General features: G+C 36.9%; 1 protein-coding gene across 1 annotated transcript in view; it reads right to left on the reverse strand.

Moving 5' to 3' along the window:
- LOC129749854 (coatomer subunit beta') overlaps nucleotides 1–26,965 on the reverse strand; it is a 185,422-nt gene that overhangs the window by 133,115 nt on the left and 25,342 nt on the right. Inside the window, exon 2 of the mRNA XM_055744944.1 lies at nucleotides 4,023–4,087. The gene's annotated coding sequence lies outside the window, so the exon portion shown is untranslated. The remainder of the gene's footprint in view (nucleotides 1–4,022; nucleotides 4,088–26,965) is intronic.

A 26,965-nucleotide genomic window follows, 5' to 3' on the forward strand; every position in this document is an offset into this window, starting at 1 on the left:
TGTCATAGTGTCATTTTGTCATTTTGTCATTTTTGTCATTTTTTGTCATTTTTGTCATTTTTGTCATTTATTTGTCATTTTTGTCATTTTTGTCATTTTCTTGTCATTTTTGTCATTTTTGTCATTTTTGTTCATTTTTGTCATTTTTTGTCATTTTTGTCATTTTTGTCATTTTTGTCATTTTTGTCATTTTTGTCATTTTTGTCAATTTTTGTCATTTTTGTCATTTTTTGTCATTTTTGTCATTTTTGTCATTTTTTGTCATTTTGTCATTTTTGTCATTTTTGTCATTTTTGTCATTTTTGTCATTTTTGTCATTTTTGTCATTTTTGTCATTTTTGTCAATTTTGTCATTTTTGTCATTTTTGTCATTTTTGTCATTTTTTGTCATTTTTGTCATTTTTGTCATTTTTGTCATTTTGTCATTTTTGTCATTTTTGTCAATTTTTGTCATTTTTGTCATTTTTGTCATTTTTGTCATTTTTGTCATTTTTGTCATTTTTGTCATTTTTTTGTCATTTTTTGTCATTTTTGTCATTTTTGTCATTTTTGTCATTTTTGTCATTTTTGTCATTTTTGTCATTTTTTGTCATTTTTGTCATTTTTGTCATTTTTGTCATTTTTGTCATTTTTGTCATTTTTGTCATTTTTGTCATTTTTGTCATTTTTGTCATTTTTGTCTCATTTTTGTCATTTTTGTCATTTTTGTCATTTTTGTCATTTTTGTCATTTTTGTCATTTTTGTCATTTTTGTCATTTTTGTCATTTTTGTCATTTTTGTCATTTTTGTCATTTTTGTCATTTTTGTCATTTTTGTCAATTTTTGTCATTTTTGTCATTTTGTCATTTTTGTCATTTTTGTCATTTTTGTCATTTTTGTCATTTTTGTCATTTTGTCATTTTTGTCATTTTTGTCATTTTTGTCATTTTTGTCATTTTTGTCATTTTTGTCATTTTTGTCATTTTTGTCATTTTTGTCATTTTTGTCATTTTTGTCATTTTGTCATTTTTGTCATTTTTGTCATTTTTGTCATTTTTGTCATTTTTGTCATTTGTCATTTTTGTCATTTTTGTCATTTTTGTCATTTTTGTCATTTTGTCATTTTTGTCATTTTTGTCATTTTTGTCATTTTTGTCATTTTTGTCATTTTTGTCATTTTTGTCATTTTTGTCATTTTGTCATTTTTGTCATTTTTGTCATTTTTTGTCATTTTTGTCATTTTTGTCATTTTTGTCATTTTGTCATTTTTGTCATTTTTGTCATTTTTGTCATTTTTGTCATTTTGTCATTTTGTCATTTTTGTCATTTTTGTCATTTTTGTCATTTTTGTCATTTTTGTCATTTTTGTCATTTTTGTCATTTTGTCATTTTTGTCATTTTTGTCATTTTGTCATTTTTGTCATTTTTGTCATTTTTGTCATTTTTGTCATTTTTGTCATTTTTGTCATTTTTGTCATTTTGTCATTTTTGTCATTTTTGTCATTTTTGTCAATTTTTGTCATTTTTGTCATTTTTGTCATTTTTGTCATTTTGTCATTTTTGTCATTTTTGTCAATTTTTTGTCATTTTTGTCATTTTTGTCATTTTTGTCATTTTTGTCATTTTTGTCATTTTTGTCATTTTTGTCATTTTTTCATTTTGTCATTTTTGTCATTTTTGTCATTTTTGTCATTTTTGTCATTTTTTGTCATTTTTGTCATTTTTTGTCATTTTTGTCATTTTTGTCATTTTGTCATGTCATTTTTGTCATTTTGTGTCATTTTGTCATTTTTGTCATTTTTGTCATTTTTGTCATTTTTGTCATTTTTGTCATTTTTGTCAATTTTTGTCATTTTTGTCAATTTTTTGTCATTTTTGTCATTTTTGTCATTTTTGTCATTTTGTCATTTTGTCATTTTTGTCATTTTTGTCATTTTTGTCATTTTTGTCATTTTTGTCATTTTGTCATTTTTGTCATTTTTGTCATTTTTGTCATTTTTGTCATTTTTGTCATTTTTGTCATTTTTGTCATTTTTGTCATTTTTGTCATTTATTTTGTTCATTTTTGTCATTTTTGTCATTTTTGTCATTTTTGTCATTTGTCATTTTGTCATTTTTGTCATTTTTGTCATTTTTGTCATTTTGTCTTTTGTCATTTTTGTCATTTTTGTCATTTTGTCATTTTTGTCATTTTTGTCATTTTTGTCATTTTTGTCATTTTTGTCATGTTTTGTCATATTTTTTGTCATTTTTGTCATTTTTTGTCATTTTTGTCATTTTTGTCATTTTTGTCAATTTTTGTCATTTTTGTCAATTTTTTGTCATTTTTGTCATTTTTGTCATTTTTGTCATTTTTGTCATTTTTGTCATTTTTTGTCATTTTTGTCATTTTTGTCATTTTTGTGTCATTTTTGTCATTTTTGTCATTTTTGTCATTTTTGTCATTTTTGTCATTTTTGTCATTTTTGTCATTTTTTGTCATTTTTGTCATTTTTGTCATTTTTGTCATTTTTGTCATTTTTGTCATTTTTGTCATTTTTGTCATTTTTGTCATTTTTTGTCATTTTTGTCATTTTTGTCATTTTTTGTCATTTTTGTCATTTTTGTCATTTTTGTCATTTTTGTCATTTTGTCATTTTTGTCATTTTTTGTCATTTTTGTCATTTTTGTCATTTTTGTCATTTTTGTCATTTTTGTCATTTTTGTCATTTTTGTCATTTTTGTCATTTTTGTCATTTTTGTCATTTTTGTCATTTTTGTCATTTTTGTCATTTTTGTCATTTTTGTCATTTTGTCATTTTTGTCATTTTTGTCATTTTTGTCATTTTTGTCATTTTTGTCATTTTTGTCATTTTTGTCATTTTTGTCATTTTTGTCATTTTTGTCATTTTTGTCATTTTTTGTCATTTTTGTCATTTTGTCATTTTTGTCATTTTTGTCATTTTTGTCATTTTTGTCATTTTTTTGTCATTTTTGTCATTTTTGTCATTTTTGTCATTTTTGTCATTTTGTCATTTTTGTGATTTTTGTGATTTTTGTCATTTTTGTCATTTTTGTCATTTTTGTCATTTTTGTCATTTTTGTCATTTTTGTCATTTTTGTCATTTTTGTCATTTTTGTCATTTTTTGTCATTTTTGTGATTTTTGTGATTTTTGTAATTTTTGTGATTTTTGTGATTTTTGTGATTTTTGTGATTTTTGTCATTTTTGTCTTTTTTTGTCATGTTTGTCATTTTTGTCATTTTTGTAATTTTTTTTTATTTCTGTAATTTTGGAATTTTTGTACAGTGATTTGGACTTCAACAATGAAACCATAATTTTTAGAAAATAAAAAACAAAAACAAATTATTAACAATTTCTGATCGGGGTTCGAATAATAGATTCAAAATTTGGAGTTTTAAAAATTCCTTGCCTTAACAAAATTAATGGTTTTTTCCTGTGTACAATTTTTTTTTATAGCTGAAAAAATTCAAATTTAAACCGATATTCTCACCTGAATAAGATTTTGTTCGTAACAAATCAGATCGAAAAAGAATTTGATGGCCATGGCCACATGGAGCCGGCGCAAAAATTCTCTCCCCAAGGAACCACATTCACATTCTAACGCATTGCTGAAAAAAAAAAACAGGGAACAGAATCCTCGTCACATTGTTTGACAGTTATCGATTTCGCCTGGTTGGTAGATAACGTCAAAGTTTTCGGATTGATATCATCCGAATATTCGGTGCAGGGATGAGGGGATCGCGGCTTGAATTTACTTCTCTGGGACGACATGGTTACGGAGTGGGTAATTAAGAGGAAAATATCGATTGTCATATGGTCGGACAGGTTTCGTCAGGGATTTTGAATGAATTTGCCAAAGCCGAATGAGGGACCGGTGCAAGAAGGTTGGATTGGTTTCATGTTGTTTGTTTTATTTTTGGGTTTCTCTCAATTCCGTCTTCGTCGTGGCACTTTGGAGGTACCTTCTCTGATTTTTGGGGCTCGTGAAATTGATGCAAATTGAGTTGGACAATAAAAGAGAAATTGAATCTGTCATTACCTTGTTCGGTTGATTAGGATGAGCTGAGGTTGTAAGTGATATCTTCGTTTTTTATTTGTTGATATCTGTAAAAGAGGAGAAAAAAATCAAAATTTTTTAGATTGATATTTTTAGAAAAAAAATTATCATTGAAAATTTTTCAAGCTAGGTTCAACTATTTGAAAAAATTTCACTGAATTTATATTGGATTCCGGAAAATTTGTAAATTTAATAACGAAATCATGGCGGCACGTGACCACTTTTCATCGCCTTCCCACATATCATAATGTAATATATCGATCAGGCGCCACGCGTCTGGAATTCTCCGGCGGAAACATTTGTCCCTAGCCGTCTGACTTGACTGACTGGATGCTGGCAAAAATGTATGAAGGTACATCTTACGATAAATTTTTCTGTCTCGGTGCGCAAAAAATTCTATCCCCCTGCTAGAAATGACGTTTTTCCCATTTCCATTTGTTTGAGACTGTAGAGATCGAAGATAACGCTAATGAAGGTTGTTATCGCGTGAAGTGACAATTTTGACGAGTTTCGGAACATCTGGCCCGGGTTTGTGAGTTTGGCTTTTTGTTGGTTCTAATCTTTACGCCGTTTCGGGTTTCTGTTGTTCATTTTACTCGAGTTCCCATCCCATGTCGGTTAAAAAACCTTCGTGAGGTGGTCAGCGGAACTGACGTTGGAATCCTGCCAACCTAGGTGGGTAATGCGACACTCTGTTAATTGGATTTACAAATGTTCGCATTTAGTAACATTTGCATTAGACATGGTAATAAGTCGCGTATTAGATTGAAGTGTTAACCAGTGAGGCAAAGAAAATCCGCTTGTTGCTGCATATCAATTTCTTTTACACGCTGTTAAGGTAAGAAATTTACACAGAAAGATTAACCTCTACTCCTTAACTACTTGTTCAGTTATCATGTTACATGCATCAATGGAAAGATTTAAATTCACAGTACCATTAAATAATTGATGTTAGGTCTGCCACATGACTACAACCTTCTCGATGTGTTCAATTAAGATTTATTAAATGAATTGGTTTTGTTAAACTTTTTAGCACGTCCTAAGAAAAAACAGGCGGGTTTGGGTTCATGAGTGTTATGATTGGAGTTTTAATTGAATGATTTCATGAAATTACAACTTGTTCAGTCCACCAAGCGGACTGAAGAATGGGAGAAACCGAGAGAATGGAGAAAACCCGTTGCGCGACGCCCAAGTAGCGAGAGCTATAAAAGCAAGCGGTCGCGTCTCCGCGGGGTGAGTTCAATTCCAACCGTCGAGCGAGCAACATCATCTAGAGAGAGCCGAGAGCGGCTCAACAAGAGAACCAGCCAGCAGTGGGCTGCATCGAGGCCACCGGAAGATAGCAGCAGCCAACGTTGCTCGTCACATACAACAACAACAATAATTAGTAGTGTAAATAGTTCAAGAGAGAATAAACAATGGAACAGCAGTAAATTAGTGTTCTTTTTGCTTCGCTCTCACTCTTGCTTCCATGCCATAATCAATCGGTTCTTTTCAGAGCCCCACCTAAGAAAGAGTTTGTCATCACGGCCTTGGCCTCCAGGTACAGTCCGAGGACTTGCCTCCACCGATGAGACAAAAACTGAGGTTGTCTGGGAGAGGCTCACTTCCACGAGGGGAATGAGTCCCATCGGTGGTTGTTTTCCAAGCGCCGCCCCACGTCCACAAAAGGTTGTTCATGGTTCAAGGTTCCAACACAACTCAAAATTTACCAGATGACATTGAATCCCCAATTGAAAGCTTCAGTCGCCGAATGAAATGCCTTGGGCCTAAAGCGATATAGTTTTTTAATTCTGCCGGAAGCAAGCTATTTAGACAAGCCGCCCGGCCGCATGAGGTCCTCGAAACCTGTCTGTGTTGCCCGCGAAGCTTTTCTCAAATTGAATTATTTTTTCGAATTTTTCCTTCGATACATTGTTAGTTATAATAAAGGGTGATACGGTCAAAATTTGGTCAATATCAACTTGACGTATTTCTTTCAATTTTGCAAAAACCTGAACACCCCTCATTTTGAAGGTGTGTGTATGTAGAATGATTGATTTTGGAATTCACTCTTCAGTTGTCAAAATGCCATCCAAGGAAGAAGAGAAGCGTATCAAAATTTTGCTCGCGCATCGCGAAAATCCGAGCTACTCGCACGCAAAGCTGGCAAAATCGCTAAAAGTTGCCAAATCAACCGTTAGAAATGTAATTATAGTGTTTGGGGAACGTTTGTCGACAGTCAGGAAGTCTGGATCGGGGGGAAATCGAAAACCAGAAGCCGCTGAGACGACAAAGAGAGTTGCCGGTAGTTTCAAGTGAAACCCTAACCTCTCTCTCCGAGATGCCGCTAATAAGCTGGGTGTATCGTCTACAACCGTGCATTGAGCCAAAAAACGAGCCGGATTATCGACTTACAAGAAGGTAGTGACTCCAAATCGCGATGATAAACAAAATACGACGGCCAAAGAGCGATCCCGGAGGCTGTATACGACGATGCTGACGAAGTTTGACTGCGTGGTAATGGACGACGAAACCTACGTCAAAGCCGACTACAAGCAGCTTCCGGGACAGGAGTTTTATACGGCAAAAGGAAGGGGAAAGGTAGCCGATGTTTTAAAGCACATGAAACTGTCAAAGTTCGCGAAGAAATATCATGTTTTTTAGATTTGTAGATTTGTTTATTCTTGCAACGTAAGATTTCAATCTTTTAATTTGTTACAATTTGCGGGTACATATTTAACTTGAATTTCTTCTTCTTAACAACTAATCGTTCCGTCAATATGTTCTAGTATCAATTTTCTTCCTATGTCGTTTTACTTCATGAATTCTTCAAGCAACCTCTTCTTAAACTCTGATTTATTATTAATTATTTTCAAATTATTGGGAAGATTATTCCAATTGACAATACCTCTGACGAAAAATGTTCTACCATAGTAAGACGAACTATGCGAAGGGATCAAGATATTCCTGGTTCTTGAGTTTCTTAGTGGCGTGAGCAAAGTTTTCAAATAATTAGGTTTACCAGTTTTCAAGATTCTATGCATTACTACACAAGAGCGATATTTATAAAAACTTTCAAATGAACAACCGATGAGCAATTTTTGTAGGTGTGACACTCGAGAAAATCGAGATAGTTTGAAAACGTATCGTACACAGGAATTGAGGGCTATGCGTATTTTGTTCAAGGATCTTTCAGAGGCATTCGAATACAGAAAATCACCATATAAAAGTAGAGGGTATACGTAAGTCTTGAAAAGTTTTAGTTTTGTTTGTGCATCCAAATGATGGGTTGTTAAATTTAACCTTTTTATCGAACCATAAATTTTACAGCATTGAGCATTGACTTGACGGTTCCAGGAGAGATCCCGATCAAAAATTACTCCTAGATTTTCAGCATAATCGACGAACTGGATGACCGTATTGTTGAGAACTAATGGTTGTAAATCTGAGAAGGGCAGTAGTCTTCCAAAGAACAGAGCCTTTGTTTTGGAGGGATTTATAGGTAGGAGGTTAGAATCGGACCATTCATTTATTTTAGCAAGATCTCCATTTATTTTCGTAAGGAATTCATTAGGATTAACATCATTTTTCTCGCAAAGATATACTTGAACATCGTCTGCAAAAAGATGGATTGAGCAGTGTTGTAGAACTGATGGAAGATCATTTATAAAAAGTGAGAAAAATAAAGGTCCAAGAATTGATCCTTGAGGAACTCCAGAGCCAATATTAGTGAAATCAGAAAAACAATCGTTTAAAAAGACTGTTTGCGATCGGCCATGAAGGTACGATTGAATCATTTTTACAGCTGTCGAAGAAAAGTTATACTTGGTAATAAGTTTGTTTAATAGTTTTATATGTGATACACGGTCGAAAGCTTTAGCAAAATCAATCATCAACAATATAGCTATTCCTTTTTTATCCAAAGTTAGCGCAATATCATTATGTACTTTCATGAGAGCAGTTTCTGTGCTGTGAGAAGAACGAAATCCTGATTGAAACTCATACAGCATATTATTTTGATTTAAGTATTCGGTAATTTGATGTTTTGTTAATTTTTCAAATATTTTTGAAGTTACGCTCAATATACTGATTGGCCTGAGGTTTGATAATTCATGAGATTTAGCCTTTTTTGGAATAGGAATAACTTTAGATTTTTTCCATTGAAATGGAAACTTAGAGGTTTTGATAATTGAATTGAAAATATGTCTCAAGGCAGGTAAAATGTACGGTAATAAAATTTTAAGGAGTTTAATTGGAATACCATCCACTCCAACCGCATTTGATTTAATTGAATTGACCGCATTTATAATTTCATAATTTTGAAAAAAATTAAACTTAAAGCCATTCCTATTATTCGGACAATGTAGTAGTTGCGAAGAACTGGTGGTGAAATTTAAGGTAAAATAGTTATTAATTTCAGTTGCGGAAAAATTAGCTATGGTTGCATTTGATTGAGATTTTGACAATCCAAACTTCTTCAAATTATTCCAAAATATCTTTGGTGGCACATCTATATTAAGTCGTCTTTTATCAAACATTCTTTTCGCGTTAGTAATTAGAGAGTTCACTCTGTTACGCAGTATTTTGTATTTATTTTTGTCTTCAACAGACTTTGATCGCTTCCAATCATTATATGCCAAATTTCTATTAATCATGGCATGATTTATATCGTTAGTGAACCAATTATTTCTACGATGTTTTCTGAATTTTAGAGGAAAGAATGAATCATGAATATCCAGCAGAAATTTGTTGAAGAACTCAACAAGCATATCTGGATCGTCTATACTCTGAAATCTATTCCAATTATTTCCAGCGAAAATTTCGAACAAAGCATTTTCATCAAAGTTGTTATAGTCACGGAACCAGTATCCGTCTTGAAAAGCAATTTTGGGAAAATTCAGAGAAGAGAAGATCAAATCGTGGTTCGATATACCTGGCAATGAAATTTGGCTAAATCTATGTATGGAATCAGGTGAATCTGATACAAGCAAATCGAGTAAAGAACAGCCGGTATTGTGGAAAAATGTTGGTTCGTTATTAACACATCTAAAGTTCGAGAAATTTAAAAAATCTTTGAACTTTTGAATTCTTACGGATTGTTTTAAAAGATCTGTATTAAAGTCGCCAATGAAGAAAGAACTGTTATGAGTCAAAGCAAATTGTTCCACATGAGTTATAAGTAGTTCGGAACAGTCATTTTCTGGAGGATTATAGTAAAGGCCAAATATTAACTTCATCTCATACAGAAATAATTCAATCAGGATAAATTCGGTTGAATTCTCTTCATTAGTATCTGATCTCGAGAGTATTCTACATTTAAGGTTGTTTTTAAGGTAAACGCAGACGCCACCTCCATGCCTGTTACGATCATTTCTAATCAAATTATAACCATCAATAGTTATAACTTCATCATTTACGGTTTCACTTAGCCACGTCTCTGACATGAAAATAATGTCTACTTTACTGTTGATGAAAAGATTTCTTAGTTCAATGAATTTAGAAAAACGACGAGCGCAAAGGCTTTGAACATTAATATGACAAATATTCAACATGTCTTCGCATAGAACACTTTGAAGCACAGCTTTGGGTATAACATTAGGCGTCGAGGCATTGTTATTAGAATAATTATCCATTTGGATAAAGGACAGGTATTTCATCAGAGTTTAATAAAGAGTTGCTTGAAGAATTCATGTTTGGAACGACATCAAGCTTAGCGAAGTTCATTTCAATAATTTGAATCAATAATGTCCTGACTTTTCAGATAAGTCTAGTATACGGAACGGAATGTAAATGATTCAGCGAGAAAAAAATATTTCAAAAAAAAAAAAAGCGAAGGTATAAAAAAACAAAAAAAAGAAGCAAACTAAGTACCTCTGTACGATTCACAGGCAGCTCATGTTGAAATTTTTGCCGCAACTTGGGGAGCTCTTGTTGGGGGCATCTCTTGGGCAGATTGGGTATCTTCCTGGCACTAGCAACAACAGTAGCAACAACAGCAGGCAACAGCAACGATGCAGGAGTATACCTGAGTGTCATTAGCGGGCATTTGGCAGGTCTGGCGTCGCGACGTCTAATTTAATGTCCATTCCAATCGCACTAAAGACGGTTCCACTGCTCACGCTCTGGCAGCCGCAATGAGTCCCACCGGTCGGCTTCGATGACAAATAGTGGACTGATGTTCGTAGGTATATTAGCAGAACATCAAAACAAACGTAAATCGGCAATAGCAACTCAGGAACGCACATTATCTTGAAGAGATCTTGCCTCTAAACCAGCGTCGTTAGGGGTAATCTTCAATAGCATCATTCGGCGCTTTCTGCTGGGGTCACTTCGATGACATTGTACGACGATGGCAGCAACAACAACAACAAGCGGGTACCGAGGCAGCAAGACGTGGTGCTGGATGTTTGATTTACGCAGATTTCGTCGATCGTTCTCGGTTTCGGTAGAAGATAGTTTAGGTAGGTGCACGATGACGTTGACCGAGAACAAGCGTATGATAGCTATACAGATTTTCGATGACGGTTGGTGATTTTTGAGAGTGGATGATTCTTCGAGCCAGCGGCGATAGGGCAAGATGCAAGATTTTTTTTCATGCGTACACGGCTCGATCTGATGATTAAAATTACTGGTTATTGATAACGATGCTCGCTGTTGATGATGATGATCGAATATTCCTGTGGGCCGCGTAGATGTCTCTCGGCTTCAGCTGATGACGGTGATGGCACGTGATAACGTTGATTTTGGATGATGATCGGCGGCGATGTTGATTGACTTTTAGGAAGGACTAGGAGACACGGGATAGCGTAGGATCGGAATCAAAAGGAAAAATGAAAGGAAAAAAGGCGGGAAGGAAAAGAATAACTAATTAGGATAGGGGTTTTTTGCAGACGGCGAAAAGATGTTCTTTGCTTTCGATGGGAATCATTTGAGCTTGGTGCGGTAGTTTAATGTGGATGATTCCTCCTCTGGAGCTCACTTTCTCGATAAGGCCTGATTTTTTACATTTCAATGCTTCCATGCGAATTCCTCTTGCGTGTGGGGTTAGATGCTCGTTGACATAGATGCGATTGTCTGAATCGAATCCTATGTTGCGTAACGTCAGGGAACGTTGTGCGATGTAGCGTTTGTAGAATTCCAAAGTCGAGCTTTTCATGGCAAACTCGCAAAGAACTAGTGGTTTTGTTCCGGATGCGATCGGGGTTTTTGCTAGTCGTTTAAGCTCTACTAGTGGACAGATCGTGTAGCTCAATTGACTAGCAATCTTTTGAAAAATTTCCTTAAGATTCTCCTTTGGTTCATAAGGAATTCCTGAGATGATGATTTCACGGGATTTTTCCATACGCTCTAGGGCTTCAGCAGACGAGAAGGATTCCTCACGGATATTGTTCATTTCAGTGTTTAGTGAAGTGATTTGCGTAAAACACTCACTTTGGAAAGAAGATACCTCCTGTTCTATGGAATCAATTCGTTTACCAAGCTCAGTTCGACAGCTATCAATTTTTTCTTCCAGGCTGGAGTGTGATTGATTCATTTTAGCTTCGATTTTCCTCCACAATTCGTCAAAACTAGTGATTGACTCCGATGCAATCTGGTTAATGTCTTCACGGGAACGTTTCTTCGCCTGCGAATCTGAATCAACAAGCAAGGATGACGGTGTTGTTGATCTTGTGATTTTTGACATATTGCTAGTCCGTTCTCCGTGAAAATGAGTCGTAGTTTTTTTCTGAAGGGCTGAATCACTTCACAACAAACAATATGCGGCAATGCGGTTTTTGAGGATAACTTTACAACCTCTTTTTGTAGCTCAAGGTTTCAAAAATTCATAAAACTTTATATGATTTGGCTACGAGAGTCACTCACGACGGTTTAAAACGGGTCTATAAAATCCGCGATAGCGTTTATTAGGAAAAATATCCGAAATAGTCGGGAGCACTTTTAAATAGCGGTTAACGTAACATCCCTTCAGGAACGAATGATGTTTGGCAAGCCATCTGTACCTGTGTCTTGAAAAGCAGCATTTTCATAGCTTCCGGGACTGTCAACCAAGAAGTTTACGTGAAAGAGTGTTTGAATAAACATCTGCTGCCTTTCCTGAAGAAACACGGTTGTTCGTACTGTTTTGGCCGGATTTGGCATCTTGCCATTACGGTAAAAAGGCCATGGAGTGGTACGGTGTTACCGTTCTGAAATATTTCAAATCATGGAGAGTAAATTGAGCTAACAAAACTTATCACTGTTGAGAAAATCAGACAGACCCTACAGATGTCAAATTTTGAATCGACAAACCTTGAAGCTCAGCGTAGCTGTCAAACTCAGCAAATGACCATTTCCGCTTAGACTCATTCTACTCGTGAAATCCGTACAACATGCATGCAAAGGTGGAAGGAGAACTTTAAGTGTTCCTTGAAAGTGTACAGAAACAGCTCCTTAACCTGTGATCAACGAATGCAAGCTGCGCTGAACAGCACAGGCAGGTATATTCTCATGCGATCAAAAAAGGTTCAAAAGTTCAAACATAATTTGTTACTTTAAGGAACAGAACCCTCCAGCGTCACCGCGCGAGTGCATCCGGAGCAATCAACAAATCGTCTGCAATTCCCACCAGACTACCTGAATCGCATGAAGTGCATGTCAGGTAATTTTACAAGACCCAAACGATGTTCTAATATCGTTAAATATAACCTGTTTCAATAGGACACTCAGTTCAATCGAATCAACACCTTAGTGTATCCGGAGCAAAGCGTTAAATACTTGCCAATCCTACCAGATCACTTAGAACGCTTGAAAACGCATAAAGTAGCAGACAGGTAACAGCTTATGAGATGAAATCAATCTGCCATCATTAATGACGACCTGTCTCTTTAGGGAACGTAGTTCACCACAAACCGTACGTGATCGCAAAACGTCGATTGCTAGAACCAGGCTACGTACATCGCATGAATACGAGCTGTGGAGCAGGAACCATCATATACGGAAAAACACGAGTTAGATCATTACTAAAAGATAAGCAAGGTAAGGTCAAAAGTGCTTGGATTCCGACCCATAAATACTTACTCCTCCATTAACTCGCAGGCCGATGATCGAGGTCGTACAAAATCCAATTGGAATCTCGAATGCAGCTCCGTAAGGCGATAATTGACGATAGGAAAACAAGCCCTCCAGAGAGGTAACATTTTTACAAACATGCATAAATTCTCTCACTAAAGAGCTTGCCTACAGGGCTTTTGTGTAGGACTAAAACATCGTGCTGGAGCAAATCCAACAGACCGGAGAACATCGTGGCAAAGAATCGCCTCTCTACACGCATTCGACGCCACCAAGGTGCACCCGATAGGGCGGGCAAGAGAACCATTCAGTTAGTGAGCAGATCAAACGGGAACGCGCACGGTAATTTGTCGTGGTCACTTATCGCCGAGAACGAACGTCTTCGCGTCCGAAAAGGAAATCGATTCCGGAAGGAATGTGCATGCTGCATGGATCGGATGCGCAGATAGCCGAAGTGTGTGATGTGTGGAGCTGCATGTTGGCAAATTGAAGCCAGTAATTTCCAGGTGCATGAATGGAAATTAGTGAGACGGGATCGAAGGCAGTGTACTGGTGTTCGTGAAATAAGTAAGAGCGCGATCAGTAGTCGGAGAACGGGATCGCAATTGATCATCGGAGAGCCGGTGACAGGAAGAAGTCTCACAAACACCAGCACGCCACATGGTGCATTTCCCACGTTTGTTTTGATTCTTCATTCTTTGCCGGAGTTAAAGAAGAAAAGAAATCAACATCAGCTGTCCTTCGTATGTGCATTATGGGAGAAGGAGCGTATCTAGGCAAGGTAATTAAACACTAGGCATAAGATCATTTAAAGGCAAATCAAAACCATTTGGAATTGTTTCCTTTTAAGAAACCACTGTTTGCATGAAATGTGCACTGTGATATAGAATTATAGAATCATGTTCGATAAAATTTTTGCTTATGTGTGAATCATTATTGTAGAAGAATAACAATTTAAGTCAAAGCTAAAGAGAGTTGGTAACGTTTAATATAAACAAATACTATGAATGAAATCTTTACGGCAATAAGACTATGATAAAGTTTTCAAGTCACTTTAATCATTTGGCAATTAATTTAAAGGGCAAACAAATACTGTGAGTCAAAAGAGTCGGCAATAATGGCGCCCAACGTAAAAAACCGCGTTTTTTGAAATTTCGTTTTAGTCTGGCGAGGTCTGTCACAGTGAAAAAATTATTTTGCGTTCACGTGATCGATAAATTGAAAAATGGACATTAACCATTTAGAGGATGAAGAGCTAATCTTCGAATTGAGCTTACGAGGAGTCAAGCAGATTCCAACTATGGATCGTAAACTGAAACTTAAAACGTTGAAGGAGTTATTGGACAAGGAAGCAAAGGATAAGAACATCCCTACAACCTCAACAAACGTGGCGAGTGATGTTGACAATATTTATCAGTGCCAAGCCAGGATTTCACCAATCATCCACCTGGTTGAAGCTGCAATACGACAAAATTCAGTGCCAGTTCTGAAGAGATACCAGTCAAGATTGCTGCATTATCGTTTTAGACTATCACTCATCCAGGACCCTCTTATCACTTCCAATGCTAACAAAACCATCTCCAAACTTGAGGCAGCGTTGTCGAAAATCGAAGAGTGCCTTCGAAGTTCTGCAACAGCTACCGAAGGGACGACAGGCGATCATGATATACTACCTACTGACAAAGAAACATTGGACAGGCTGAAGAACTCCAATCTGCAATCCAGTATCAAGGAAGTCCTTCAACAACACGTACTCATCGGTCAACAACACAACGACGAGAGGGAACAACAGCAGCGACAGGAACAGCAACAAGTAAAGGAAAGGCACCAACAAGAACAGCTACGTACAGAGCTGAATATTCAGGAGCAGCTCTATCAGCTTCAGCAACAGCGGGAGCATTTGAAGTGGGAGCAACAGCAGTTCGAACAACAAAAACAAGAGCAGCAACGAAATATAGAATCACAGCAACGGCAACAAAAAATCTCACCTTATCCGCTAGGACATCTGCCACCTCCAGACCAAACAAAGCAATTTCAGTATCAAGACATCATCCGACAACAACAAATTCAAGTTCAGCAATTTGCTCAGCTTCAAGAACAATACGAGCACCTTCAAAGGACTTTGAACGAAGAAAGGGCTAAGCGACATCACCTTGAACAACAGTTCTCTCAGCAGCAACAACAGAATTATTTTCCAGAACAAGTGCGTAGAAATCGTAGGGTATCGGAAGTCGAACTAATAGGAAATGGATCAACCTTGCCATCGTTGAACATCGGCATGCAACAAAACAGGGGTGAAGATAACCACAGCTACCACAGGTTTTCACAGCCGCTTCATCGTTGGAAGATAGAAGAATATGGTGGAGAAAACGATATTAGAAAGTTAGGAGAGTTCCTCAACCAAGTGAAGATGTACGCCACCACCGAAGGCATGGATGATGCGACACTACTTCGTGTAGTCAAACAACTTCTCAAAGGAAGAGCTTTTGAGTGGTATACAAGATCTTATAGAAGCTTGATTACATGGGACGCATTCAAAAGCGGGATTAAAAATGAATTCCTACCATCGCACTACTCAGAAATCTTCAAGCAGGATCTCTACTTGCGTTTTCAGGGAGCAAACGAGTCATTCTCATCCTTTTATAGAGACTTGGTAGCAATTTTTGAAATAATTGAACCACCAATGCGTGAATCGGAAAAACTATTCATTCTAAAATCTCACCTCAATATTGATTTTGTACCAATTGCGGCGGCCTCTCAAGTAGCAACAATTGATGAACTTGTCAAAGTTTGTAAGGATTTTGAGGTCTCTCGTTCCTATGCCTTAAAAAACCGGCACACCATCACTCAAAGAACTCCCTGGGTCAGACCAATAAACATGCCCAATAACCGTGTTGCAGGACCTTCAAGAGAATACCCACAACAACAAACGTATCGCTCACATCTGGGAAGACAACAAGTTAACATGCTAACCACAGACACTACTGACCACAATGTCAACATGGACATAGGTGACCACCAACAAGCAGATTTTGCCCAACTAGAAACTGCACTGAACGCCGACGAAGATGAATCAGTTTCCGCGGTAGTAGAGGACATCAACGCATTCAATATGAACTCTAAAACCCCACTCAGAACATCCAGACCACCAGAGGCTTCCATTAATCTAACAAATCAACAAAATAAGACACATCTGCTTATTTGTTGGCAATGTGAGAAACCGGGACATACTTATTTCATGTGCCCAAACGCAAAAACCTTTCTTTTCTGTTTCACTTGCGGCAAAAAAGGATGTACTACGAGAAACTGTCAAAGCTGCTTGGCGAGATGGAGACAATTAACGCCAGATGCACCTCTTCTTTATCCGGGAAACGGAAACAGGGAGAGCTCTCAATGAGGGAGGAGGGTTCTTCCGGCTCTACGAGAATTCCCAACATTTTTGATCTACCACTTTTCCCAAAAGTGGAATCATCTATCGTGAATCCAATCGACAATGATAACAGACCTTATGCACAAATTTCAATTATGGGTGAAGATTTCCGAGGACTTCTGGATAGTGGTGCAACGTGCACTCTCATCGGAGGAGAGTTAACAAGAATAGCAGACACCTACCGGTTAAAAAAGTATTTAGTAAAAGGAGAGATACGGACTGTGGATAACTCGGCTCATAAAATCTCGTTTTTCGCTCATGTTCCTATCGTATATAACCAGAGATCTCACACCCTGCCCGTGTTGTTTGTGGAATCAATGCCAACTTCTCTTATTTTGGGCATAGACTTCTGGAACAGCTTTGGCGTAAAAGCAGTCGTTTGTGGTTTAACCACGACAACAGAGAATTCCTCGATTATAAATTCCCTAACAAACTTCCAAAAAGAACAACTTCATGACGTCATCGCAAAGTTCCCCACATCCATAGCCAAAGGTCGATTAGGACGTACAAACATGTACTTTCACCGCATAGACACAGGTTCATCGCCACCATTCAAGCAGAAATATTACCCAATGGCGAAGTTTGTCCTCGACGATCTCAACAAGGAAGTCGATCGCATGCTACGTTTAGGAGTTATAGAAGAGGCAATGTGTTGTCCGTGGAACAACGCAACAGTTGCGGTAAAAAAGAAGGATGGCTCAATGAGACTCTGCCTTGACGCCCGGAAACTCAACTCCATTATTATACAAGAAGCATACCCTATTCCTCACATCGCCACTATAATGAGCAACCTAAGCGGCTCGACTTACCTTTCGTCAATAGACTTGGAATCAGCATTTTGGCAGATACCCCTAGAAGCCTCTTCTAAAGAAAAAACAGCATTCACCATTCCTCAACGGGGACATTTTCAATTTTGCGTGGTCCCATTTGGCCTCTCTACAGCGAGCCAAGCTCTTTCCAGGATCATGAACCACATATTTATAAATTTAGAACCCAAAGTGTTCGTCTATCTAGATGACTTGATCCTTGCTACGGAAAACTTTGAGGAACACCTGGAATTGCTGGCTGAAATTGCAAGACGTCTGGATAAGGCAGGTTTGACGATAAACCCGGAAAAGTCCATCTTTTGTCGCAAGAGCTTGAACTATTTGGGATATGTTCTTGATGAAAACGGATGGCATGTAGACGAGACAAAGGTGGAAGCAATCACCAAATTTCCTACTCCGACATCCAAAAAGGAAATCCAACGGTTTATCGGCATGTGCGGGTGGTACAGGCGTTTCATTCAGGACTTCTCTAAAACAGCTGCACCACTCACCGAGCTAACCCGAAGCAAAATAAGGTTTAAATGGTCTGAAGAGTGTGAGAAAGCTTTCCAAACTTTGAAAGGTCAATTAACATCAGCACCAGTGCTCTCAACGCCCAACTATGACAAGCCGTTTGCTGTGGCATGCGACGCCAGCGATGTGGCAATCGGTGCCGTTCTTACTCAAGATGGAGAAAAAGGGGAATGTGTAATATCGTACTTTTCTCAAAAACTGTCGCCGGCGGAACGAAGGTACTCAGTAACCCAAAGGGAATGTTTGGCGGTCATTAGAGCGATCGAAAAATTTCGAGGATACCTGGAAGGTACTCATTTTACAGTTTTCTGCGACCATTCGAGCCTCTTGTACCTTAAAACAATGAAAAACCCGACTCCGTTATTGGCTAGGTGGATTCTACGATTAAACGCCTACTCATTCGACATCCGGTTCAGAAAAGGAAGTTCAAATGTCGTTCCAGATTGCCTAAGCAGGATTGAGATCGTCGATACGGTGTCAGCAGTCACCAACGCAACAGATCCTTGGTTTCTGGAACTCATGGAAAAGGTAGCTTGCGATGGTGACAAGTTTCCAGATTTCAAAATTATCGGAGTAAGCTTGTACAAAAACTGTTCCATTTTGGACGAGACAGGAGGAAGAAGTCATCGATGGAAAAGGGTGATTCCAAGCGAAGAGAGGAGTGAGATCATCCGACGCTTCCACGACATACCCACTGCGGCCCACTTGGGATATGAAAGGACACTGCAAAGGATCCAACGGGAGTATTACTGGCCTAACATGTCTATCGACATTAAAAGGCATGTTCGTTCCTGTGAGGTTTGCAAAGCTTCTAAAGCTCCGAACACGACGCTGACGCCTACACTTGGGAATCAAAAACCGGCAAAACTACCGTGGGAACTGATTTCAGTCGACTGGGTAGGACCAATGACACGATCGAGAAAAGGCTATACAGTTCTCCTAGTAGTTGTTGACTGGATCACCAAATTCATTATTGTTGAACCTTTTCGAACGGCGAATGCGCAACAGATGGTAGCATTTCTAGAGGGATACGTTTTCCTCAGGTTTTCGACTCCGAGAATAATCGTGTCAGACTCCGGATCACAATTCTTATCTCATGTCTTTCAAGCGTTCTTAAAACGTTATAAGGTGACACATATGAGGACAGCATTCTACACACCTATGTGCAATGCAGCAGAGAGGACAAACCGCACACTCGTCACTTGCATCAGATCCTTGTTAGACGTCGATCAACGAGATTGGGACCTTCATATCCAACAGATCGTTTGTGCTATAAACACGACCAAGCAGGAAACTCTAGGGTGCAGTCCACACTTTTGCAACTTTGGACGAGACCATATTCTTTTCACAGAGGGATACCCAACAGCAAATTTAAATACGCCAGAGGATGCAACATCAGCTCACGCAATCAGGATGAAAGTCATAGAGAACGTACAACACTTTGTTCTGGCACGAATAAAGAGGGCACATGATGACAGCAAAAAACGGTATGATATGAGAGCACGAACACGTGAGTTGGAAGTAGGAGATATCGTTTGGAGACGTTCATTCGAGCAATCCTCAGCTACCGACCATCGAACTAAAAAGTTAGGTCCGAAATTCATCCCAAGTATCATCCGACAGAAGCAAGGGTGCAACAACTATCTACTGGAAGACATTAAAAGTTCTAAGATGGGAGTATACCATGCCAAAGACATTAAACCCGATTAATCTTAAACGCTCAGCTATGTAAGCAACCTGCAGACCACAAGCAATGCTAGAAAATATGCTCAAGATTCGACCGAAGGACCAACATCAAACACAGAAACCTCGTCAATCTCTGAACATCAACCGAATAGTTAAAGCCTCATCAACAAAGTTAGACCAAACAATATCGCCAGAAACATTCGAAAAATCGCAACCACAGATCAGTTTCGCCTAAACTCATATGATATTTTATGCCTAAACCGTAAATTGCACACTTAAATAAGATCATTCATAGAGAAATAAAATTCCTACAAATATTATTATCGTTCCGTAAATCTCTCTTGAAAATCTACAAAACATAAGAAACACATAACAGAATCTCGAACGTAGAGAAAACAAACTTCTCGAACATATAGCCTAATAATGAATCAATCGCCTAGACCTAGTAGTCAAATGAGATACGAATTGCCTACTATATTTAACAGAAAAACACAATAGAAATAAGATTACAATAAGTTCATGTAATTCTGCGCAGAATCGGTCAGCATTACACGCCAGTAAGACTTGCAGTTTTGTCACTTTAATCAGTGGAAGCAAGCGAATTTTTGATGATGATGTATGTCAAACCTGTATTCGAGATCCAATATGGAAGTTCTGTCGAAGCGGGAAGATTTACTTAATTTACGTCGAAAAGAATACAAGCATAAGAAAAGCGTTAGCGAAATTTTCGTGATTACTTTTAAAATCACGAAAATTTCTTTTTGAAGTTAACGGGAACTGTGTTACCGTTCTGAAATATTTCAAATCATGGAGAGTAAATTGAGCTAACAAAACTTATCACTGTTGAGAAAATCAGACAGACCCTACAGATGTCAAATTTTGAATCGACAAACCTTGAAGCTCAGCGTAGCTGTCAAACTCAGCAAATGACCATTTCCGCTTAGACTCATTCTACTCGTGAAATCCGTACAACATGCATGCAAAGGTGGAAGGAGAACTTTAAGTGTTCCTTGAAAGTGTACAGAAACAGCTCCTTAACCTGTGATCAACGAATGCAAGCTGCGCTGAACAGCACAGGCAGGTATATTCTCATGCGATCAAAAAAGGTTCAAAAGTTCAAACATAATTTGTTACTTTAAGGAACAGAACCCTCCAGCGTCACCGCGCGAGTGCATCCGGAGCAATCAACAAATCGTCTGCAATTCCCACCAGACTACCTGAATCGCATGAAGTGCATGTCAGGTAATTTTACAAGACCCAAACGATGTTCTAATATCGTTAAATATAACCTGTTTCAATAGGACACTCAGTTCAATCGAATCAACACCTTAGTGTATCCGGAGCAAAGCGTTAAATACTTGCCAATCCTACCAGATCACTTAGAACGCTTGAAAACGCATAAAGTAGCAGACAGGTAACAGCTTATGAGATGAAATCAATCTGCCATCATTAATGACGACCTGTCTCTTTAGGGAACGTAGTTCACCACAAACCGTACGTGATCGCAAAACGTCGATTGCTAGAACCAGGCTACGTACATCGCATGAATACGAGCTGTGGAGCAGGAACCATCATATACGGAAAAACACGAGTTAGATCATTACTAAAAGATAAGCAAGGTAAGGTCAAAAGTGCTTGGATTCCGACCCATAAATACTTACTCCTCCATTAACTCGCAGGCCGATGATCGAGGTCGTACAAAATCCAATTGGAATCTCGAATGCAGCTCCGTAAGGCGATAATTGACGATAGGAAAACAAGCCCTCCAGAGAGGTAACATTTTTACAAACATGCATAAATTCTCTCACTAAAGAGCTTGCCTACAGGGCTTTTGTGTAGGACTAAAACATCGTGCTGGAGCAAATCCAACAGACCGGAGAACATCGTGGCAAAGAATCGCCTCTCTACACGCATTCGACGCCACCAAGGTGCACCCGATAGGGCGGGCAAGAGAACCATTCAGTTAGTGAGCAGATCAAACGGGAACGCGCACGGTAATTTGTCGTGGTCACTTATCGCCGAGAACGAACGTCTTCGCGTCCGAAAAGGAAATCGATTCCGGAAGGAATGTGCATGCTGCATGGATCGGATGCGCAGATAGCCGAAGTGTGTGATGTGTGGAGCTGCATGTTGGCAAATTGAAGCCAGTAATTTCCAGGTGCATGAATGGAAATTAGTGAGACGGGATCGAAGGCAGTGTACTGGTGTTCGTGAAATAAGTAAGAGCGCGATCAGTAGTCGGAGAACGGGATCGCAATTGATCATCGGAGAGCCGGTGACAGGAAGAAGTCTCACAAACACCAGCACGCCACATGGTGCATTTCCCACGTTTGTTTTGATTCTTCATTCTTTGCCGGAGTTAAAGAAGAAAAGAAATCAACATCAGCTGTCCTTCGTATGTGCATTATGGGAGAAGGAGCGTATCTAGGCAAGGTAATTAAACACTAGGCATAAGATCATTTAAAGGCAAATCAAAACCATTTGGAATTGTTTCCTTTTAAGAAACCACTGTTTGCATGAAATGTGCACTGTGATATAGAATTATAGAATCATGTTCGATAAAATTTTTGCTTATGTGTGAATCATTATTGTAGAAGAATAACAATTTAAGTCAAAGCTAAAGAGAGTTGGTAACGTTTAATATAAACAAATACTATGAATGAAATCTTTACGGCAATAAGACTATGATAAAGTTTTCAAGTCACTTTAATCATTTGGCAATTAATTTAAAGGGCAAACAAATACTGTGAGTCAAAAGAGTCGGCAATAACGGCGCCAACAACGTGCAGGTGGTTCCCGAAGACAAGAACCCTCCCAACACGTCAGAGCTCCGTCCAATTGAGAAATACTGGGCTATTGTCAAGCGGAACCTAAAGAAGACCAAAAAAAACTGCTAAGGACGAGCAGCAGTTCAAGGCAAACTGGCTTTCTGCGGCGAAGAAGGTGGACAAGGTGGCTGTACAAAATCTGATGGCATGGGTTAAGCGTAAGGCCCGGCAAATCGGATTTGGAAAAGCGGAAGCCTAACTGAATATTTTTCCTGAATTTCATACCTACTAATTAAACTTGAAAAAGAAATTTAATTTGATTTTTTTTAAATAAACGATTTCCCCGATTTACACGCGTTTTCCTTGACCAAATTTTGACCGTATCACCCTTTATCTACATTGCTTCTCAGCTCTATTCTTTATTTATTTATTTATTGTCGTCAATCAGTTGTAAACCGTTTCATTTACAAATACGTTTATAACTAGTTATATCTTATATCTAATCAATCCGGAAGAATTGTTTTTAAAGTTAACTTCTGTTCATTTTCGCAACTAGAATTTTATAATACATATTATAGCATGTAATCATTCTGTTAATAGGTACATAATTTGTTCTGAGACTATTGATGTAAAATAAATTTCTGATTTTTTAAGATCTAGTGGGAGCATAAAAGTTGAGGTTCAGGAGCATTACCTTTTTGAGCTAAAATATCATTTATGAAGGCTATCACTGCAAACTCCCTTCGTTTTTTCAGTGTATCTAAAATAATAAGCATGCATCGGGATTCATATGATGGAAAGGGGTATAGTCGTCCAGCCCATTTTTTGCAAGGCAAACAACAGGAATTGCTTTTGGACTGACTCAATATTTACGATTTATGTGAACTTCTTGGTATGGAGACCATATGTACAGTATACAAGGAGGGGCCTAACATACGCTACATACAAAGTTTTTATTGTGTAAGGATCATTTAATTGCAGATTAAATCTTTTGATAAAACCAAGCATATTACTTGCCTTGTAGATAATATTATTAAAATGGACAACAAAGGTTAGTTTAGAGTAGGCTTGCCAGATACTTTCAGAAAAAAGCGGGACATTTCACGAAGAAAAAGCGGGACACAGCCGAAAAAAGCGGGACATTTAAAAAAAAAAAATAATTATGTAGCCAAACTTATAAGTTTACCATCACCCAAAGTTGTTCATAAAAAATACACTAAGGTTAACGCAGATTGATTTTACTCAGTTTTTCCTACATGACTTCTATTTACACGGTTTTTTGCCATTGCACTGTTATTTTCCACGGTTCTCGCGAATTAACACGTTATTTGAGAGAAAATATTTCAAGTCGTACATGAAAACAGTGGTATCGATACCGTGAAAAATACTTTTGTGTAATTCGTTTAAAAATTAGTTTGTTTGGTAATTTGATTAAAAATTTGAAAACTTATCACATTTCCATCACATTTCATCTTTATATACTTAGGACAATTGAGTCGAACAAGGTGGTGTATAATATGACGCAGTTTAACTAAGATTCCGGCGCAAAAATTAATCTTTTTTATTCTATAATCTATAATTATTTGGAGGCAACTTAAACAATATTTTCATCATACATTGGTTGAACGTGCTCCAAAAACACTTAACTGAATCAGAATCTTATTATAATGCTAGAGCTCTAGAGTTATTCAGTATTGCCTTATATAAACTATGAAAAATGCTGCTTATTTGAGAAAATCTAAGCAACATTTTAGGTTTTATAACAGGCTAAAAGACCAAGTTTAATTTTTATAAGTGGCCTGAAGAGTCTCATAAATCAATCAGTGTTATTTGGGAAGATGTATTTGAAAGATTTTCTGTTCATCACAGAATTCAAATTAAGACTATAGTTTGATTTTTTCCAGTGTTAGTCAGTTAATTTTGTAAATTTTTTCCAAGAAAAAAAGCGGGACATTTTAAGGAAAAAGCGGGACAGCGGGACATTCAACAAAAAAGCGGGACATGTCCCGCTTTTGCGGGACGGATGGCAACCCTAGTTTAGAGTCCAATAAGATTCCTAAGTCTTTCACTTGACTACATCTTTCAACCGTACTTTGACCTGATTTTATTGATTCTTTTCTCTTTAGTTGCTTTCTCGAAAATGATACCATCAAACGGGGCATCATGCAAAAGCAGGGTTAGATGCAACATTTGTATACCACAACAATCATTCAATTTTTATTTCAATATACTGTAATAAAGTTATCATTGAATGATAACAAGTTGATGCTGACATAGTTTTTAACAACGTGAAAAAGTTTTTTAAAGATTTGATTGTCATAAAAAATTTAACAAATCGAGCAATAGATGTACAAATTTTTACATTTTTCGATGCCATAAAAAACTTTACCTAGTATGACGGATTGGCTTAATGATATCACCTACAAACTTTATATTACTTTCATTTTCCTACAGCAACACTGTTGGTGTACAAATATTTTTCGGGCAATCACCAAATTTTTTTAAATAAATATTTTTATAATTCAGTTAGCTGTCTGGGGCAAAATGCAACGAAAAGCAAATCAAAACTAAATCTCATAAATCGCGTTTCCATATACTGGGATATGATTGTTTTGCATTATGCGTTTGTTAACATTCAAATTTCATCCATCCTTAGACTTATTTTCATGATTTAAGCTAAAAGAATATTTTGAAGTAGTTTTTACCCCTATATGTATGCAGCATATTACACTTTTTTTCTTAAAAATATTTATGACAGAAAAAATTTAAAATTTAATTCGAACAAAACCAAAAATTACTACAATTGGTGCTTTATACGTTATGACATCAAAAATGTATCAAAAACTATAAATTTTCAAACGTTTCCATTTGATTTTTTAATAATAACAGAGTTTGTTGCAATTTACCCCTTTTTCTCAGTAGGGTGAAAATCACATGTTTTTTGTAAATTTAAAAATAACTAGTGAAACCAATAATCATTCTCAATACGTCAGTTTGGTGTCCCATCAACCTTAAAACTTTTTATGTAGAAGAGGTTTGATTATCTGTAAGCATTAAGATTTTAGAAGCCATTGAAGTTGAAAAGTGTTGCATGTTGCCCCAGTTGACGGTATTGAGGTAATTTTTTTTACATTAAGTTCTAGTAAACATTTTGAGCACCAGATGTAAAAACATTTTAGTCCACGCTGAAACACTTCAATATCCGATGGTTTACGTATTTCCAGAAAAATTTTCTTATCGTCTGGGTAAATTGAAACATTTATATCTTTTAGGAAGTAGTCAACATCGTTGACGAATAAAATAAACAGTAATGGGCCAAGATGAGAACCTTGAGGAACACCTGATGTTACATTTACAACTGGTGACAGACTTCCTTCCAATCGTACTCTTTGTGTTCTACCAGTTAAATATGACTCAATCAATTGCAACAGACTATAATTAAACCCGAACTTAGCTAACTAGAAAAGTAACAAAGGAATGTCGACCTTTCTGAATGCTTTACGGAAATCAGTATAAATTCTCAATTGAAACATTTTACTATAAGCCTTTTGTTATTTTTTTTTTACAAGGTTTTATTTCCCAAATACTTATCAACTTTATTATAGGGGATAGGGGTTTAATCACCCTCCCCCATGAAGTTTTTTTCTAAGTTAAATTTACACCGTAGTATCGAGAAATTACTTGATCTTAAAAGGTGCTTAAAAATAAGTGTTAACAAGCAAGGCAGAAATTTTTGTTCGCCTCCGAATTAAGTCGTAAATCACCCGCACATATATAAAGAAGTTCTTTAAAAGAACATCAACATTTATAAAAGAACTATATGTTTTTCTACATAATGACACTGAATAGTAAGAGATTGGAGAATGGGCAGAATCACACATGCGTTTTGTCAACATTTGTATTCTTACTCATGTGGGAACCCTGGCGAAGGATATCGAGACAAAGCAACGCCACGTTGATGCGTGAAATGCGCATTAGACTGGTTCAGCTCATCTATTTGTTGTTGTCATTTCCTTTTGTTGTTGTCATTTTGTTTTGTTGTTGCCGAAAAAATCAGCTAAATGCAAGTTTTTGGGTTCAAATTTTTGGGAGTTGACGTACAGTAAGTAATTCAATTTAAAATAGACTTTTCGACAATTTTCATTCAAACTGTAATATGTCAAAAACTACGAAACAAATTTTGTTGAAAATTCACTGAGAATTTATAAAAATGAAGCAAACATGAGTCAAGTTTTAAAACTTATATGGGAGGAATCAGAATATAAGCGGGTTCGATTTCGCAGAACTTTGAACCAATTTATGTACAAAAAATCTGCCAAAATCAATTTTTTATTGAAGCTTGTATTGAGATCCAAACCAGAGACTCATGAATTCCAGTTAATAGTTGGAGTAGTTATTTCCATTCAGAGAATCTCTGAAAACTGGAGAAGTTTTAGTTTTAGTTTTCAAGCATCTCTCAGTGACCATTCTGTAGAGCAAAGCGTTTGGTCGTATGTGAGATATAGCAGTTTGAATGAAAGAAGTTCAAAAAGTCTAATTTTCATAGAATTTAAGTATCACATGTTTCAAATACTTTAGAAAATGTTTAATGTCATCAGATAATAGAATCAAAAATAATAAAATCTTAAAACATAAAATTTTGAAGAAACAATGTCATTGTAGTCGAACGTT

The sequence above is a fragment of the Uranotaenia lowii genome, chromosome 2, assembly GCF_029784155.1.
Source record: "Uranotaenia lowii strain MFRU-FL chromosome 2, ASM2978415v1, whole genome shotgun sequence".
Classification (NCBI taxonomy): Eukaryota; Metazoa; Arthropoda; class Insecta; order Diptera; family Culicidae; genus Uranotaenia; species Uranotaenia lowii.